Source organism: Rattus norvegicus, chromosome 1, assembly GCF_036323735.1.
Source record: "Rattus norvegicus strain BN/NHsdMcwi chromosome 1, GRCr8, whole genome shotgun sequence".
NCBI lineage: Eukaryota > Metazoa > Chordata > Mammalia > Rodentia > Muridae > Rattus > Rattus norvegicus.
Window position 1 is genome coordinate 176610919 of NC_086019.1, and position 20275 is coordinate 176631193.

General features: G+C 46.5%; 1 long non-coding RNA gene across 2 annotated transcripts; it reads left to right on the forward strand.

The window, feature by feature from the left end:
- The first annotated feature begins 1619 nt into the window (after positions 1-1619).
- On the forward strand, positions 1620-14822 carry LOC102547978 (uncharacterized). 2 transcript variants are annotated; one of them, XR_350625.5, is made up of 3 exons: positions 1620-1740; positions 2146-2302; positions 14374-14822. It is a non-coding gene; the product is annotated as an uncharacterized LOC102547978 (long non-coding RNA). The 2 variants fall into 2 exon arrangements; XR_010063132.1 differs by having other exon boundaries at positions 1720-1945.
- The last annotated feature ends 5453 nt before the right edge of the window (positions 14823-20275 follow it).

Sequence of the window (20275 nt, forward strand, 5' to 3'; positions counted from 1 at the left end):
CTCTCTTACCACCATGTAGAATCCAAAAATCAACGAGTTGTCAGGCTTTGTGGCATATTCATGGGTTTGGCACCAGATATATGCAAGGGGGCACGATAAAAAAAAAAACCTGCTGGTATGACTGTTACATGGCATGGTTAAGGTTTTATTGTAGATATGAGAGAGAAAACAGCCAGAAGCATCTCGAAGAGTCCAGAGCAGAGGGAAAGTAGACTAGACATGGCCAGCAGACTGGACAGGGTGAGGACTATCTGCAAATGAGGGGAGATTAGTAGGAGACAGAGGACAGAGAAAGTCGAGTTAGAGTATCGAGAGCAGAGAATAGTGGGGATGGCCGGGTTGTAAGAAGCAGGAGCAGCTGCAGGGAGGGAAGCAGGGGCTGGAGGAGGTAGGAAGAGCTGGGATGCTAGTATGGACTCTGTATACCAGGTATGTGTGATACTGAGGGAGCCTGCACACGAGCATGGGCTTTGATACGAATAGGTACCACAAGTCCCTTCTGCCAGAGGAATGGAATATGACTTCATTTGGTTTCCAGAAACCAGCTCTACAAGTTCCTGAGGAATGGTGGCTTTTATCTAACCTCCAGAAATCCTCCTATAGTCCAGGTTGAGCGCATTTCTGGGTGGGTACTTGGACTGCCTTTTAGAGTTTGGACCTGACAGGTGACACGTTCCTTCCCTGGCTGCTATCTTGTCCATCCAAGAGAACACAACAAAATACACAAAACCCCACAGCTTTTTCCTTTGAAGCAGCTCTTAATTTCATAACAAGTTGCAAAAAAATAATTTTCACTCAATTTTCCCCCAGGGGAACAAAACTGTAATACAAATATCAAATGTCAACTTGGGGATTGGCATTAGAACAATCTGGAGTTAGTCAGCCCGTGTTAGTTTTAACATGGGGTTACTTTCAAAACTGAATAAGGTTGACGGAAGTGGAAATACTTCTGACTAGTCCTTCAAAGCCAAGGTTCTTGGAATACTTTGAGTCTTTCTGACATTCTGGGGTTTAGAAATTGCAGGTCTGAAGAAGAAAGTGGGTGCGTTGTTACCGTTAGAGCCCTAAGGAGATGTCATATCCCTCCAGGGAGCCCCGGAGTCCCTGCTTCTTTAAAATAGCAGACACTGAAATGAAATCCCTGTCTAGAGAGACTCGGCGAGGCTGCCATTTTTGGCTGTTTGGAAGCCTCTAAACTCCCCCGGGGAATACCCCAGGCTTGGCTCACCGAGCTGCCTCTCTACCCCTTTGTCTATCTCTTGGCAGCTGAAGACAAGTGATAAGCAGAGGAGATAGAGCACATCTGAGTTGGAATCGCCGCATGCCCATCAGGAGGCCAGGGCTGTGAACCTGCCCGATCACTGGCAGTCAACCAGGCCCTTCTTTATCTGGAAAAACTGCCCTTAGGACAGCCTAGTGCTGCAGTGAACAATGGAGGGAAATGGAAGCCCAAGCTTCGGTGCTGGGATCCTGCCACCCACACTCCTTTGCACTGTTATTTCTGGCAAAGCAGACGTGTGGGAAGAGGTACGAATGAAGCCTGCGAACGAAGCGGAAGTGGAAACGCGGTGGTACGAGGGAAATTGAAGATTGTTTGCCCAGCTTCAGGGATTTAGTTACAAAAGAGTCAGAGAGCAGCGTCAGTGGGTGTGGGGTGGTGGCTGTTACAGCCTGTGTCTGGAACATCGCGCAGAGGCTCCTGGGTTGAAGACTTGGTTCCCAGGGCTGCAGTATTCAGAGGTGGGGCTTTGGGAAGTGTTAGGATCAAGAGGGTTCAGAGCTCATCAATGAAGCCATCCACTGAGAGTGGATTTTTTAGTTTGATGGGTTTGGGACAAGATGGAAACTTATGAGGTGGGGTCTAGCTGAAAAGAGGTCCTTGGCGGTGTGCCCTTTGGGGGACAGTATCTCATTCTTGACCTTGTTACTTTCTGACCACCGTGAGGTAAGCAGCCTCCTCTAGTACACACTCTGACCACCTGCCTCACCACAGGCCTGAAAATAATGAAGCCAACTGCCTATAGGTTGAAACCTTAAAACTGAGCCAAAAAAAAAAAAAAATCTCTCTCCCTTCACGCTGATTTTCTCTGGTATTTTGTCTGACCCACGTAGTTGCCATTCTAGTAACAAGTTCTTGATCCTTAGGTCAAACGGACCCACTTGAGGTTAACTTCTTTGGAGTTCCTTCCTATGTGGATTTCAGAGAGCCTGGAAGGCTGAGCCTCATTATGATGCAACAACCAACCATGGATTCCGGTTGTGGCCATTAGGGGGCAGCATTTTGGGTTCTGTTCATTTCCAGGTGAGTTGGTTACCCATCCTGTTGACAGTAAGAAATGTAATCAGATAGACAAGATTGATCCTTAGTGAGCCACATTGATTTTAAGAAATAGCAAATAAGTTACGAGCTCCTGAGAAGGTCTCTGTTGTGTTTCTGTTCTCCACAAATTCCTATGTTGAAGTTCTAACCCCAACATTTTAGAATGTGATTCAATTTGGAAATAAGGTTGTTGCAGATATAATTAGATGAGTTCCTTTTGTGGAGGGCAGTTTTGTTTGTTTTGTATTTTATGTTTGTTTTGCACCAGGATGGATCTTACCATGTTTATCTCAAGCCTTCTTCCTTTCTAACAAACAAAATCCAACACATCCACATCATATCTGGACGTATGGCATTCGTCTCTTCTTTCTGGAAATACACCCAAAGCCAGAACTAAACCTCACCTGTAGTTGACGTTTTCAATGGATTCTTATAGTCCAAAGGGAAGAAGAACCCAACGACAGCAAAATTACCGCCATGTTCTTAGGAGACACTTTGCAATTTCACTGGACATAAAAGGATCATTTTCCTCAGATCATAGACGCAAACAAAAGTTAGAGTTGCACTAAATCTTCTGAGGAATGACAGCTGTGACAGGGAGATGATGACTCAAGAACTGAGTGGAACTGTGTGAATGCGATCTATCACAGCCTGGGAGAGAAAGTCCTCCCACTCACTGGTGCCCTTCAGACAAAGACGACAGGACACGGGCTCCAGTGGGTCCTATGAGTTACTAGAACCCGATCATGCCTCCCTGGTCATGGAGTCCTTTCTGGAGCTTCTCCCCCACTTCAAACCCTTCTTGTGTAAGAGCTGGCTGGTGTAGATATAGGTCAGTTAGTTAATCCTGAAGAAATTGCTCAAGCGCCCTGACTACATCGTCACCAACCTTAAGATTCTCTTCAGGCATGCTCTCAGAGTATGAGCCAGAGAGCTCAGGTAGGTGACTGCCAGGCTCAACAGAAGGGATGAAAACATTTCCCAACAGTACCTTCTCCTGACTCAACCGAGGACCCCTGCAAGATCCTCCACTTTCCCTGCTATGAAGCAAGTAACTCTGTTAGTGGTGGCAGGTGAGAAGAGATGAGGGGTGAGGGGTAAGAGGTGGGGCTTTGTCTGGGGCTGGGGCCTGCTGCTTTCTATAAGTGGCACCAGGGTTAGAAAGACAGAACTGAGCACTTGGAGGATCCAGCCCAAACTGGGCATCTTCTATCCCTCACCACAGCTGTCCTGGCTTATCTCACTCTTAGCCTCTCTCTCAGCTGAAGGAGACAGAGGCAGAAAGCACAGAGGCAGGAGGTAGAGCTCAGATGCCCCTCACCAAGCAGAGAACTGACCTCCATTAAAGGCACTGCCCCTTTACGCCATGGGGTCACTCGAGGATCCCACAGGTGCCACCTTGCATGCATTTAGACTCCTCTGTGTCTTAACTCTCACCCTGGTCACATCCCTATAGTCACCTCAGCCTCCCATGTCTCTCTTCTCCTACCAGACCCCAGCTCTATCCAAGAAAGGGGTGGGTCCTGGCAATCAGGTTCCTGGCCACCCCAGGAAGACTTTCAATCTTAACCTAACATTGATAAAACAAACTGTCTCCTGACAGCCTGTCCTGGCTCAACTCTCATGACTTAAACTACCACCCGTTTGTTTAAGCTGTCGTACAGGAAAACACAAGAAGTGAGGCGAGAAGGAAGCTGTCTTGCTACAGCGGCCAGGCAGAAGAGACTCTGGCCTTGCTATAGGAGCGGGCAGCCACTTCTGGGCCCTGGCAGTCTCAGGGGACACAAGGAGTTAAGGATGTGTATTTTCAGGAGCCAGTAGCTTGAAACTCAATCTCCTCAGGTGTCTTACAGAGCCCAGGGCCAGGGATCCGGTCCACTGTCAACACCACCACCAGACCAATAGGAAAGCAGATCCGAAGCCTCTGTCCCTCGGTGTCACTAAGCAACAGGTATAAAAGAGGCAGGCAGTTATCTGGCTGAGAGCATGACACCTACAGTCCCAGCCCCCACAGCTCCTGCTCCAGCACAGCAAGGTGGGAGATCCACCCTTATCCCAGAAACCTCAAGGTCCAATTACTATCAGCCTCAGGGGTTGCTGGGGAAAGGAAAAGATGCTGAGAAGACTGCATTTGGCAACTGCAGAGTTGCCAAATGGCTCATTGAGAAACTGGGCTGATTACAAAGGTGAGGACTTGCAGGGGAAATGGGAGCCTTACCGGCGACATCAGCAAGATCCACCTTTCCCTCTGAGTTCTTACAAGTCATTGGTCAACACTGCCTGGCACCCTACACCCCTCTCCCTGTGGCTGTCCCTAAGGGATGCTGCATAACATCTTGGATAAATGTACTAAATCAGACTCAAAAAACGAAAACAAAAACAAAACAAACAAACAAAAGAAACAAAGCAAAAAATCCCGGAGTGACTGATGCTTGTTTTCCGTTCCTACAAAGACCCCTCCTCTCTGGTGGTAGAAGCAGAGCCCCCCCCCCCAGCAGAGCCTGTGTAAATAATGCACTCATCTCCACCCAATGGAGAACTGAAGAAACCCCTTTACTTCAGCAGATACCCAGAGCGAGCGTGTAGCACGGCAGTGGTTTGTTGGGCTAGGTATTGGAGTTCCAAAGCCCCTTGGCCTGAAAGCTAAGCAGGAGAGACTTTCTGGCAGCAGAGGCTGGGCTGAGGAGTTCTTGAGACTGGGCTTGAAGAGTAAGCTGGAGTTAGGTAGAGACAAAGTCCCTGGGGAGGGCAGGGCACAGGTAGGCAAACTGGAGATTACGGTTTCCAGCTGTAACCCATGAACTACTGTGAGGAAGGGACCATGCTTCCTATACCCTTTGGATGGTGCCTGTCGCTGTGAGCTGACCAAAGGGTAGGTAGACAGATGAGGGCATGACCCTGCCAGCTGAGAATGGCTCAATTTGAGACGTGCCTGACCTTGTAGTTAAAAGTGCCAATGGAATAAACCACGAGGAGGAGAGAAAACAAGAAGAGACCAGCCCGAATGCTGTTGTGAACACAGACGTCAGGAACTGGAGCTGGAGGGATGGCTTGGTGGCTAAGATCACTCACTGCTCAACCACCAGGACTGGAGTTCAGATCACACTTGTAACTCTAACTTGTAACTCTAACTGACACCCTCTTCTGGCCTCATCAAGTACCTCCACACGTATGTGCGCACACACCGTCACTGACACAAACATACACACTCATACATAAAACAAATATTTAAACATAAATAAAAGTCATAACTCCCTGAGTTGCCCTTCAAGCTCCACTGTGAGCGGGGCATAGTGATCCTTGAGGCAGAAGACCATAGATATAGCTCAGCGGTTTCGAACTCTTGCAGCTCGCACAGAAGAACAGAGTCCAGTTCCAGGTGTCTATGTTAGGTGGCTCACAGCTATCTTAACTCCAGCTCCAGAGCCCCTTCTGGTCTCCATGAATACCCACCCCCAAAGTGGGCGCTCTCCTCTCAAACCACACCCCACCCTTACACACAAGCAAAATGAATAACCAAACCAAGCCAAACAACATGCACTGCTGCCACGGGAAGCCTCTTGTAAGTGTGAAATGATCCCAGGCCTCACTACTGTGGTGTGAATGGAACACCTAGCAGGTGCATTCATGTTCCCCCTTGAGTCACTCTTGGGATCTACCAGCTGTCTTTTGCAGTCACCCAAGCACCCTAGGTTCATTAAGATATTTCCCTCGGAGTGTTTGCCTTTGCAAAATACTGCACGCTCCTCCGAGCATAAAGAGGCTCCTGATAGCAGTATCAAGATTGCTTTTGAATACTGGATAATTTATGAGTTTGTTCATATCCTTCCCTAAGCTCTGGGTGACAGCTTGATATGCAATTATCAAACAAAACAAAGCCTGGCCTCTGTTTTTTTTTTTCCTTAAAGAAAGAGCATATTGAGTAGAGACCTGCGTTACCTACCAGGATCTATACTCCTCTCTCCCTCCAGCAGATGGGAAGGTAGGCACTGCCAGCTGTGTTGAGCAAACAGGATTTGAAGTTCAGAGGCAGGGTCAGGCCATCTCATCATACTCTGCTGCTGACTGGGGGGATGGCTAACGTTTCGTTCATGAGTCAGAGTTCTAGAGGTTTCTGTGCCTCTTCCCAGAGTCTGTCCAGCACAGATATAAGCAGACCTTGGTCTCTGCAGCCATTTTGTATTCCCTAGACCATGGCTTTGGATCGTGATAATTTTGGTACCAAAATTCCCGTCAGTTAATTCAAAAAGTAGTGTCCTGTAGTCCCCACCACACTTTCCTTTACTCTTTAGACATAACATCTCCACTCAATGATAATGGCAATATCAAGATAAGGTTAATAATAGCTCACATTAGTCTTGTCCTTAATGACAGTCAAAACTCCTAAGTAAGCTGAAACTACACAGCAAGTTCTTCACGCATACATCACTAACTTTTCTTGTTGCTACTACAGCACACCTGACAAGCAGTCACTTAAGGGAGGAAGGGCTTGTTAGGTCTCACAGTATAAAAAGAGTGCCAGATGTCACGGATGTCATGGGAGTGGTGGGGAGGACATGTTCGTAAGAACATGAAGCAACTGGTGACATTACAGCAGCTGTCACAAGCAAAGGCCATGGGAAGTAGTGTTTGGCTATTAAACCTCACGCTCCTCCGTCCCCCAATGATCTCTTTATTCCAATGAGACTCCATCCCCTACAGGTTCCACGACCTTTTAAGCAGCATCCCCAGCTGGGGAGCAAGTGTCCAAACACATCTGCCTGTGGAGTGTGGCTCACAATTTTCCATTTAAACTTCACGATAAGCTAAATGTCATCAAGTATGATATTTTTCATATAAGGCACAATCAGAGAAGTTGAGTCAAGCAGGTCAAACAGGTAAAAGGTAGTGGAGCCGGGATTTGAGCACCAGGAGCAAGACATGCGTTTGTTGGCCCTTCAATAGCATTCCACCCTTCCCTAAGCATCGCCTACAATCCATCACTGTTTCTAGACCCTGCGCCATCGTCTTCCTTAACCTACACAGTCTAGTCATATTGACTTAGCCCCGCCATGTAGTCTTCTTGTAGACTGTGAGAGTCAAGGGTTCCATTTCATTCTTCCACACATGGCTCTCTAGCTGTGTACTGTCTGCCAGAAATACTATTCTATGAAACACTTCCCCAAAATCAATATGCCATAAACGTGAGGGGTCCGTTTGGGGTTTTCATTGCCATGTCATTATCCTGTATGACTATATCTACCTGAGTTACTAAATCTAAGCAAGACTGTCCTAAAACGTAAACCTAAAAGTAAATTGAACATCCACGAGCCCTCACTATACAGACGCTGAATGTGTAAATAAGTAATTGGAGACAAGAGTGAGCTTATTGGTAGGGCTGTCCAAATGATACATGTAGTTCTTCCTCCTTGTAGGAGAGAATCTAATTCCTTCTTTTTCCATTGAGTATTGGTTGGAACGTCCCAAGAATAGAATATAGAAGAGGTTTTTTTGTTTTTTTTTTTTAAGTAGATTTTCAAGCTGGAAACGTGGCTCAATGGTTAGGAGTGCTTGCTGTATAGAGATGAGGGCCAGAGTTCAGATCTCATCCCTTATTAACAATCCACAAGCATCTGAAATTCCAGATCTGAGGGATCTGATGCCCTCTTCTGGCCTATACACACACAGGTATACACCTACACACACACACACACACACACACACACACACACACACACACACAGAGAGAGAGAGAGACACATACATCCATGTATATGCATACACTCAACACATACACAAGTACATAAAAACCTTTTTTAAAATTTAACTTTTCAGGAGCTAGGGAGATGGCTCAGTGGTTAAGAGCCCTTGTTGCTCTAGCAGAGGGATCCAGGTTATTACAGCATCCAATGACTCACAATTGGAATTAACTCCAATTTCAAGGATCCAGTGCCTTCTTCTGACCTCCACAGGCACCAGGGCATGCACACAGTGTGCATCATGTATGCAGGCAGAACACTCATACACACACATAAAATAAATCTAGAAGAAATAATTAAAAGTAAGTTTTCCACGAGAGATCTTGCTTGTACTACCTTAACCAAGTGATCAAGGTCTGCATCATGTCAATATTATGTACGACCTCTGAGAGAAGAGCATCTCACCTTGGTAAAAATTCTCTCAATATCCCACGCACTCAGTTCAATCACAGGAAAACAGACAAAGCCAGACTGAAGTCCTAGACTGTGAGAATACACTTGAGAATGGCATTGCTGTTAAGAATGTGCCACCAAACACAGCAAAAACTCTTCACAGTCCTGAGAAACCCTGGGTAGTTTCAGAAGGCAGCTTGGTGGCAGTCTGGGGACAGGACAGTAAAGGTATAGAGACAGGCAGGTGGGAAGGAACAAGAAACCCCTGGGGATGCTAGATACACCATCTGGTGATCCAGTGTTTTGCACAATTTGCATATGTCAAGCCTTGTTAAAGGGGACACTTTTGATATATGCAGCCTCAGTAAGTCACTAGCCACTTTCCCCTGATTCTCCTGAACACAAGGGTGGGGGATGCTGTCTCACCAGGAAGACACAATTGACTGTGGTTTTATTGTCTGTGTACCAGTATTTACAGGTTATATACAAGGTTCCTAGAACTTTCACACAGTTATCTCAATTAATCCTCATAGCAACCTTGAGAATCAATAAAAGTACTTCTGCCTTTTAGTACTGGAAAATGAACCTTAGGCTGTTAAATAACACAACTTGTCAGGCCTAGTAAATAATGAAGATGAGATTCGAAAGCAATTTATTCAGAGCTCAGGGGAAGGAGGTGGTGGGGCCGAACTTCTGTGACTTCTATTGTATATTACCTCAACCTTGACAAGGAACCTAATGCTATATTGTTAGGAAAAAAAATCAATGAGACAAAATTTAATTTCCAATAAGTCAAAGTTACATGAAAAGAGTAATGTGTAACAATTTTATGTTTAAAAAGAAAGAGCAACTTGGAAAATGAATTCTGTGTTGTGTTTCTATTAAAAGAAGGGTTTTTTAAAAAAATGCCTTCTAGCTCCATTAAATGAAGGTGGTGTGGTTGTGAAAGCAAATTAGATCTAGCGCTCAGCCACACTGCCACATGTGTCAGGCCTAAATGGAGCAGCCTTGTGATCTCGTTTGTCCCCCTGCTATAGGAAATGAGGCTCTAGTTTGGATGTGGGGTCTACTGCCTGTGCCAGTCCTGCTGCAGCTGAAATGCCTGCCTGGCTGCCTTCCGAGCATCCCTCTGGAACTCCTTCCTGCCCAATGCCCCCTCTGTTAGATGATGGTAATTGCTAGATCACCCATTGTTTCCCTAAACTGCATCTGGGGTTGAAGATCCCTCAACCTTAAGAGGACGGTTGTGTTAAGCATGTGTCCCATTTAGGATCGGGCACTCCAAGTATCTTATTCTCTGCATGTTGACCAATCAAGGGTCTCTATGTTAACTGCCATCTACTGCAAGGAGAAGCTCCCTTGATGAGGGTTGAGAGATGCTCTGAACTATGGGTATATCAATGTCATTAGGAGTCATCCTAATATGATGTTTATTTAGCAGAGTAATAGTCCTGGATTCTCTCCACAGCCTATGACCTATCTAGCCACAGGTTCTTGTCCCCTTAAGAGTGCCAGGTAGGGGGTTGGGGATTTAGCTCAGCAGTAGAGCGCTTGCCTAGGAAGTGCAAGGCCCTGCTCGGTCCCCAGCTCCGAAAAAAAGAAAAAAAAAAGAGTGCCAGGTATACATTCCATCTCATGGAGTGGGCTTTAGATGCAAACAGAAAGCATTTGGTCACTCCCATAATATTTGTGCCATTACTTTACCAACAGGCCGGTTGTAGTTTTAGGGGTCACAGTGGGGTGAGTCTGGTAACTTTTCCCCTTCAGTATCATGCATTACATCCTGTAGGATCATGAAAACCAGCCAGTAGAAGACAAAAATCTTCTTGGTCACAACAGCTTGATGTTACAATGGAGAACTTATCAGATGAAATGTTCTCTTTGACCACAGTGTTACCAGGGAATATTTTTTGTTAGCATTTTGTCTAAGCTCCACCCCACCGTTACCTGGCAACAGGCAGGTATGCCTGACTCCCTATAAAAGGGAACCCCTTTTTGACCCCTCCTCTCTCTCTTGCTCTTGCCTTCTTGCTCCCACCCTGTCCCCTTGCCCCTTCCCCCTCTCTCCCCATTCCTTCCCCCCCCCTCTCTCCACATGCTCATGGTCAGCCTCTACTTCTCTCCTCTCTCCTCTCTCCTCTCCCTCTGCCTTTCTCTGCCTCTACTACCCTCTTCACTCCCCTCCCCATGCCCCGAATACACTCTATTCTATACTATACTGTCATGTGGTTGGTCCGTCAAGAGGACAGAATGCCTCAGCATGGGCCCACGGAGGCAACCCCTTTCCCCACACCTTATCACACATCCACCAAACATATCCCCTCCTCTCCCTCTCTCTCTCTCTCTCTCTCTCTCTCTCTCTCTCCCTCTCCCTCTCCCTCTCTCTCTCTCTCTCTCTCTGTCTCTCTCTCTCTCTCATGAACAACACTTTTCATTTCCCCTACTCCCAAAATATCCCAATGTATTGATCCATCCATCATCTATTCACACATTCATTCATTCATTCATGAGGGCTCTTTAGCTTTTAGTGACTATAATAAAATACCCGGCATGGGCTGCTTATGAACAAACAAGTTTATTAGCACAGAGATATTGAAGTAAGAAATACGAGATGGATTGAGAATGATTCCTCACGCCTACAATCCCAGCCTAAAGAGGTAGAAGCAGGAAGGCCAAGTTTTGAGAACAGTCTGGGATACACAGTGAGTATAACGTGAGCTTGAGGTTATGGAGCAAACCCTGTCACCAAAACACAATGGTCAGTGGCAGAGCATGTGAACAAGAACCCCCAGGTTTAATCTCCAGCACCACACACACACAAAGAATTCTAAGAAGAGGTAGCTACAGAGGTAGAGGGGGGAGACCCATGATAGGAGCCTATGTAGGAGCAAGTGGCTACATCTGAAACAGGCAGCCAAGAGGATGGAAAGAGCTAGGCTTGGTTCTTTCATAATCTCTCTCTCTCTCTCTCTCTCTCTCTCTCTCTCTTCCACACCCCAAAGGGATAAAACAAGAACCACCAAAGGGGTGACACGGGCAGCCTTACATTCTCAATACTCATTAAGCCCACCTTCTTAAAGACTACCTCCCAATGCTGCCCCTTTGCAGAGCAAGCCTTTGATTACCACGAGCCCTTAGGAGACTCTTAAGCCGCCACTATTTTTAGTAACTGATATTTAAAGTCCAAATAGCATAAAGGTACAAAATATAATTCCCGTATTCACTTTTGGGAAATGACCTCTTTGAACTATTTGAATTTGTTGAACTTTGAACTCCATGACTTTCGACTTCTTGTGATTATCGCCACAGCTCCATGATCCATCCTCACATATCTAATTTGTGCTTTCTCCATCTCGGCATTTGCTGAGTCTTCGGCAGGAAGTATGAGGACATCAGCACACCTGCCGCTCTTCCCACTTCTCTTCCCAATCTTCTTCCTTCGTCTTTTTAATGGCACTCTTAATTGAGTTCTTCTGATGGTTATCGTTAAACAGCATACTTAATCCTCTCTATCTTGCTCCATCAAATTTACACAAATTTGTAGGCTCCTTCTCTAGCAAATAAGCGCACCTTCACTGCATTCTTGTTCTCCCTTGGCTTTCCCCCTACTTTTGTCAATGAATTAATTAAAACAACATTTTAGGTCTCCAGGGATGGTGGTGAATACCTTTAATCCCCGCACTCAGGAGGCAGAGGCAGGTGGATTATTTTGTATTCAAGACCACCCTGGTCCACATAGTGAGTTCTGAGACTGCCAGGGCTACACAGAGAGACTCTGTCTCAATATATATAGATATAGAGAGATGACCACCATATGAGTTCTGAGGATGGGACTCAGATCTTCAGGCTTGGTGGCAAATTCCTTCATATTTTAACATTAAGATATTTTATATTGTATATTATTTGTGACTATTATGAAGGGTGTCGTTTCCCTGATTTCTTTCTTAGCCTGTTTATTCTTGAGTAGAGGAAGTCTACTGATTTGTTTTGAGTTAATTTTATATCCAGCCACTTTTCTGAAGTTGTAGGAGTTCTCTGGTGGAATTTTTAGGGTCACAAGTATATTATCATATCATCTGCAAATAGTGATATCAGGAATTCAAGGCTCATACCTAAACATAATAAAAGCAATTTACAGTTTTGAATTCCTGATCTTTCCAAAATTTTTGACATGAAGGGGTGTTTGTCAAATGCTTTTTCTGCATATAATGAGATGATGATGTGGTTTTTTTTTTTCCGTTTAGTTTGTTCATATAGCGAATTACGTTGATGGATTTCCATATATTGAACCATCCCTGCATCCCTGGGATTAAGCCTACTTGATCATGGTGAATGATTGTTTTGATGTTGTCCTATAGGCTGGGGCTCAGGGCACAATGCAGATTCATCTCTCACAGCTGCCTGACTGCAGGTGCAACATGGCCAACTGTCCCAAGCCCCGTAAGCAGCAGCTTCCCTGACATGATGGACTGTATAAGCTAAAACAGACCCCCACTCCTTGATGGCTTCTGTCAAGTGTTTTGTTACAGAAATGAAGAAGTAAATGTTATAGAATGTCATTTAGGTCATAATCAGAACGACTGCCTATGAAAAAATTTAAAAGCTGTTTACCTAAGTGAGCAGACCTCAGGGACACCTACACATTTCTGTTTACTGCTGGACCATTCACAGTAGTCAAGATATGAAGCAGGCCTAGATGCCCACCAACAGGTAAGTAGAGAAAACGAGGTAGTTAATAATGGGGGGTTAGTCAGTTTTTAAAAAGTGAAATGTTATTTATAGAGGAATGGATAAAACTGCAGATCACCATACCAAGCAAAACAGGCCAGATTCAGAGAGAGAAATGTCATGTGTTTTCTCTCACGTGACATTAAAAGATTGTGGGGGGTGGGACTTAGAGGGACAGAAAGTGGTAAGAGGATAATGGGGATAGAAAAACAACAAAATACCCCGTGTTTCTCCATGGAGTCTAGATTTAACTGTAGGTATGTATGTTATATGACATGAAAGAGAAAGGGGAGAGGAGAGGTAAGGGAGGCAGAGAGAGGGTCGAATACAAGGAGATACAATGATGCACATTTTAAATTATTATAGTGCAACCCGTTACTTTGTATAATAAAAATGTTTGTTTCCTTATTGGCCCAGCAAGTGACTATATCATTATCTAAGACATGAACATAAGCTTCAACAAGCCAGAAGGGAACACAGCGCCCATGGCTCCTAACTGAGCTTCATGGTCAGAAAGTGACAGTCACAGGCTTCAGCTAGGCCAACAAAGGGGCAGCGCTCACTTCCTAATCGGGAATGTGGTGGCAGTGGGTGGCCATTCTATCCAACCACACTTTAGCTCTTCTCTGTCCCCTCTTCAACTGCATCTGTCAACCCTGGTGTCTTTACTTTTAAAGTATGTCCAAGATACAAATGCATGTTCTACCTCTGTGCTGACCCTGGCCCACATCCTGTCACCCTTCCCCCAGCTCCTCTCAGGCCTCCAGGTGCACTGCCCTCTGCAAACTGTTTGTACAGCAACAAAATGGCCCTGCCCTTGCACTGGGAGGAAGTCCCCTGATGGGATCAGGCTGCATCACCGGGGACTTCAGGGTGAGTGGACATTCCGTGTCGAGGAGGAGATTCCTGCTGCTGAAGAACTGGTTCCCCTTTGGTTAGTCTCTGAATTAACCAAGGGACACTTTGAAAATGGCCGTTTATTTGTGGTCATGGTGCTATTGCTCTCTGGGTTCTAAAAGGAGGTATGGCTTTACATTGTGTTGACACGAGGCAGCCATCATTTTTGTTATGGTAAAATTTCCCACTTTTTCTCTCCTAAGTGACTTGCGTTCAGGGGACTGAGGCGAGCTCAACTTGTTGCGGCTGAATTCCGTGAGAGGGAAAGTAGTAACCTGACATTTTCTTCCTACCCAGAGGCCGTCCTCATCGGGCTACAGTGATGTCACCTGAGGGACAGAATGCACACCTGTCTGAGCTATGCAGTTCGTGAACCCAAAGCCAGGCCTTTGTTTCAACTGAGCCCAAGAATAAGAGGCTGAGTCCGTGGATGGCCTCACTGGGAAGGCTGGTCACCTGATATGGCAAGGTGGGGTGAACACCAGAGGACTGTATCTGTTGTACTTCATCGCCATCCCATGCAACTTTCATTACCTGGCCGAGTGTCAGAGACAAGAAGAAATGACAGCACCCCCTGAGAGTCCAAAAGGTCTTGAGTTTACCTTGATCCTTGCATCAGGATCAGAGCCCAGTGTCATCTCTTACGTAGGAAGCTAGCCCTGTGGGTGTGGACCCAGGACACTCCCAGGCTCTCTAATTCACCTCTGTCTACATTTGAAAAAATATTTTAGAAAGGAACTTCTTCACAATGTGTCTCAGGCTGCTTCCTGTCCCCATTTCCCTGTACAAACACGGGCTTCTGTTGCCCCTGAGAATACAACAAAATTCATCTCATAAAATAATAGAACCTAACAGGCCCAGGAGCCACTGCCTAGGGGCAGGTGCCTTCCCGTGCACAGCAGAGCATGGACTCAGAGCCAGCCCTCATCAGTTTATTTAACGTAAGTCTCCAGGCTCAGGGTCCCCTTTACAGAATAAGGCAGGGAGACGGGTTATCAGAAGTGACACAGCCCCTCCCTAGTCTGAACTCCCACACTTCTTCTTACTCTGGTTTTTGTGGCTTTCCAAGTGGTCACTTTGAAAGTATTTCACACCATGGTCAGGATGAAGCTTTCAAAAAATATAGCTAAAATTCTCCTCAGCCGCCCTGGACAGGCCTTGGTTCATCCCCCTGTGATCTTGTCTCACCTGCCAATGCAGACTCCCCTTGTCTTGCCCTCTCCTTACTCTCTGGTTTCAGAACCATGTTGCTATGCCATATCCTCTCTGACACATGATTTCTGCACATAGAATTATCTCTACCAGGGGCTGGAGATGTAGCTCAGTAGGTAGAGAGCTTGGCCTGTCAGACACAAAGCTCTGAGTTCAATCCCTAGCGACTCCTAGAACTGGGTGTGATGTTAAATGCATGGAATCCTGGATCCAGCACCCAGACACCAGGACAAACAAATGAGGTTGAACAGACACTGTCTCCAAAGACAACAAAATAGGCACACACACCCTTTCCTGGCCAGCATTCTGTTTTCAATCCTCTGCTAATTTTTCTCCAAGAAGGTAGCAACTGGGACTTCAACCTTTCCTCTGCGTACCTGTGCCCCGCATCGATGTCAGGTCCAAAGAAAACAACAACTCTTCCCCCACACACAACCTACCCACTTCCCCAACTAATTCCAAAATTCAACCTGGACTTAGGAGGGTTTCTGGCAATTAGAGAAAAGCCAGCATCCCTCAGGAATTTGTGAAGCTGGCTCCCATCTACCAAAGGAGTCATTGTCTTACCACAGGTAGAAGGGATACATGACTACCCCTGGTGCCTATCACCATATCAAAGTGTATGCTGGTCTCTGGGCTCACTCATTATCACAAGTACCCATGATTACACGTTTCAAAGTCTATGCAAGCATCTCCTTATAGCCCTGCTATTCTTACTGCTCTCTCTCTCTCTTCCTCTCCTCTCCTCTCCTCTCCTCTCCTCTCCTCTCCTCTCCTCTCCTCTCCTTCTGTCCCTTCCCCCTCCTTCTCTCACTATGTTCTCTCTATTCTATCTCCCCATGCTGTTTCCCCCTCTCTCGAAGCCCTGGCCATGTCCAGTCTGCTGGCCATGTTCTGTCTACTTCTGTCTCTCTGTGTTCTGGACTCTTCCAGATGCACCTGGCTGTTCTCTCTCTCCCACATGTCCCTTCTACCAGGGGTAAAGGAAATGACTTGATAGATGGGAACCAGTTTCACAATAAAACTTTCTTCTTAACCATACCACAGAGAGGTCATGTCATCAACTTACACAATCTAGAAAGCGTGAGGTCGGACTAATCTTCAGGGCTGTTTCACCAGTGCCTGGGTTCAGGGAGTAATCACTGAATTGTTGAAAGAAGAGGAGTTGGAGATATTGTCCTCTGGTTTTTGACAACTGCATGGGTGTGGGAGAAGACAGAAAACATCAAATTAAACATGTCAGTCACCCAGACCTTCCCCTAGAGACCATTGTACACTGAGCTCTGTAGAGCTGTTGAGATTCCTGGGCATGTGACGTTTAGTGAATTCCTGGGTGTCCTCACTATGTAATCATGAGTATCTCTCCTCTGCCTTCTGTTGGCCACACCAAGCCAGGGTCACTGTCATTTCCTGCAGTTCCCAGGTGCTCACTGCAGATAGCGATGGTTGTTTAGGACAACATGACCTCTTCGTGACTGTCCTGTCAGGAAAGAAGATAATCTCCAGAGACTCTAACCATGGACCACAAAACTTTTCCTCAAGAAGTTCATGCTGGGAGAAGGAAAAGGCTGGGGCCTCAGTGCCAGCCAGAGAGGGTGTTTGTTTCCCAAAGACTAATTTCAGGTCGTTCTATCAACTTGTCAGAACACCTCCTGCAGCAGAGCTGGAAGCCCAAACAATGGTGATGGGCGGGACCACACCTTGACCAGGGCTGCTTAGCCTTATTTAAACCTAACCCTGGTTCATTAGGGAGGTTATTGGGGTTCATGCTCTGACCCTCACTCAGGAACATTTATAAAGAGAACGGAGTATCTCCTCATTCTCGAGCACTATCTGTTTTCAGTGTAAGAGGTTTAGATGCCCACTGCTTGCAGCTTAGTGGCCCTTGCACAGTCTAGAAGGCTGCAGGGCTTGCCCAAGGAGACACTGGAGGAGGAGAGAAGGCAGGGTACAGAGGCCTGTTTCTCACCTCAGGACTGGTTCCTGAAGTCTCCTCTTCCACCATGACCTTTCACTCCCTGATAGGACTTTACTCCTGTGCCCCACTGCCATCTCCAAATATACTGACAAACGGGCCTTGGCATCCCGAAGGAGTATTCAACCTCAAACTAACCATCCCTCTAAACCCTGAAGACAACAGTGTAAGGATCTGGTTTCTAATATGGCCATGTCTCCATCTGTGCTTTCTCTGTGAAAGCTGTCTGTCCTTCATGTCAACAGAACCCCTGATGACCTGCCTAGGCTTGCCTGGACGTGCCCGAGTCGGTGCTGGGGCAACCAAGCAACTCTCTGTCGCAATCACATTCCACACTGTGCTGGTACTGGGTGGGGACAGAAGAGTGGGCTGGGGGTGTTGTGATAAGAGTCCAATGCCCTAGGTTCTATTGTCTGGACAGGGAAGATGCTGGAGACGAGGTAAAGACTGGGGACATCTGGGGACAATAGCTAGCAGATCTGATGTGGGGGCTGTAGAGGGTGGAATCCAGCAGTAAGTGAAGATACAACAGAGAGCTAGCAGCTAAGAGATAACCGGGATTCCTGTGGTAAGTTTTAACTTATAGAGGAAGGCAGGTGGACAATATGAGGATTCTAAGGAGAAGGCCTATCAAGAGCCATGGCTGGTGCGTGGAACTCTCAAGGAGGGTCCAGGAAGGGTTCAAAAGATAGTCCAGTGACTTAGAGCACTCGTTGCTCTTCCAAAAGACCTGGGTTGAATTCCGAGCACCAACACGATGGCTCACAGCTGTCTATAACTCCAGTTCCAGAGGATCCAACACGGTTTTTTTTTTGGATCTGAGGGTACTAGGCTTGCAAGCGGTAAACAAACAAACAAATGCATACAATTTAATTTTTAAAACTAGGAATACCATAAGTAGATATGAAAAAGGAGGCGGGGGTGGTAGTTGTAGAGTGGGAGGAGCAAGAGGAGGAAGAGAAAGGAGAGGAGATGGAGGTGGTAGAACAGGAAGGAGAGCCCATCAAAGAAATCTTTTTTCTGACATAAACTCGATTATTGAGAGCTTCTCCTGTGTTAGAAACAAACAAGGAGGAACACAGGGGCAAAGTGAACAAAGCTTGACAAGGCCATCTCTTTTTACAAAAAGGTCACACACCGCCCAAGCACATGCTAGCAAGCACACGGGTTGGAGATGGGGTGGGCAGGGAGGACATTCCCTGGTTTTATATTCTAACACAGGTGGACTATGACTCTTTCCCATTGGCTGGGCTCTGACCTCAGAGTGGCACGACTGGTTAGTTTTGAAAGAACTGAAGCCATGGGAATGAAGGAAAGAGGAAAGAGTAGGAAGTTCTGGGATATGGAGGGGCCTTTTAGTAAACCAAAATTTTAGCAGGTGGAAGAGACTAAAAAAGTAGGGGAGATTTATGGACTCTTGGCTCTTGGTGGGCTAGCTACCTCTGATGGGGGTAGGACTCTCCACACTTGGACACCCCATTTTCAAGAGGGCATATGGTTTGCTTTCTGTGTCAGCCTGTGTTTCCCTAGAGTCGCGTCCACACATAGCTAGCTTCCCTCTCGTGCTGGAATCCATCCTAATAACTGGTGTTACCGGCTCCTGCGTATGTTTGAAAGCTTGAGTGGGCCCACCGGCATGTCCTGAGACACAGTAAGCATGGCCTCTGCCCCTGAAGGCCCCTGGGAGTTGCATTCTCCTTTCCCTCAGTGCTAACAGGGTCCGTTGTTAGAAGAGTCAAGGGCTCAGCCTGTGTCAGCCATAGGAAGAAAAAGCATTCCAAAGGAGAAGGAAATGAAGGAAATGAATGGCGAGGAGGGCTACTAAGAAACCGTCTAGGGATCCAGGGTTATCTAGCTGGAACCTACTTTCAAGGTGAAGGAAGGCTTCCTAAAGATGGCCTGCCACACCTCACAGACGATGGGAGGTTCCAGCTAAGGGTAGGCGAGCAGACTGCAGGGCTTGCCTGAGGAGGTGGTGGAAGAGAAAAGAAGAGCAGAGCAAGGAGCAGGAACCTGGGATCTCACCCAGGATCTCACCTCTCCTCCTGGGTGTCTACTTCCCTCAGGACAAGCTCTTGGTTGGCAAGACAGCAACAGTAGGCTATCTAGCATCTTTTCCTATGAACAAGTCGAACAGATGCAGATAACACTACCCACTTCCCTTTGAAAAACAATAGTGTGTGGCTGAGATTAAAGTTTACTCCAGAACTCAGCAGAAAAAACGGGTAATACCAGGTCTTTCACAAGGACTCAGTTATGTGGAGACCTCAGTTCCCCTGTTCTCACCTGACAGCCCCTACTCTGCACTGAGAACTCTACCGCAGGCAAGGGCCAAGAACAGCACCCGTCTGTGTGCCTCCAAAGTGAATTCTATTCTGGGAAGGCAGAGTTTGGGAATGTGAGAGAGGCTCCTCTGGATGGCTGTGGGAAGCGCTCTCAAAGTGTTACGTCTGAGAAAAGATCTCTCTTGCCTTCCCTCCAGCTCCCCTCTCAATGCAAAGCCATACTTCTAGAACCTTGGTGACGGCCATGTAGAATGGTTCCACTTCTAGAAGATAATCCAGTAATTTCTAACTGTACTTCAAGGAGATTTGGCCCATCTGACCTGTAGAATCTCCAAATATCAGTGCAAGGGAAGAGAACAGAGTTGACAGCTATGCTTCACGTGCAGGGAACTGAGGCACAGAGTCTAACAGGCATTTGAGGGGGGAAGTGGCAAAGACAAATGGGAAACAAGGGCATCTGATGGCTTGGTGGGCTTTCTCTTTACGGTTCCAGGAAGGCTCATGTGCAGACCTCTTCCCATTCATGGAGTACAAATGAGAGAAGGGTTGAGGCATGGGAAGAAATAGCAGAGAACACACAGCTCTAGTTCTCTGCCATCTGTCCAGACCTGGGCCTGAGATCTGTCCTTCCTCATTCATCCTGGGGCCCTGATTCCCCAGAGTCTGGGGCAGGTGTTCTGGCCTAATACCCACAAGGCTAGGCTAGTTTTCTCTTAAGAAATCTTAA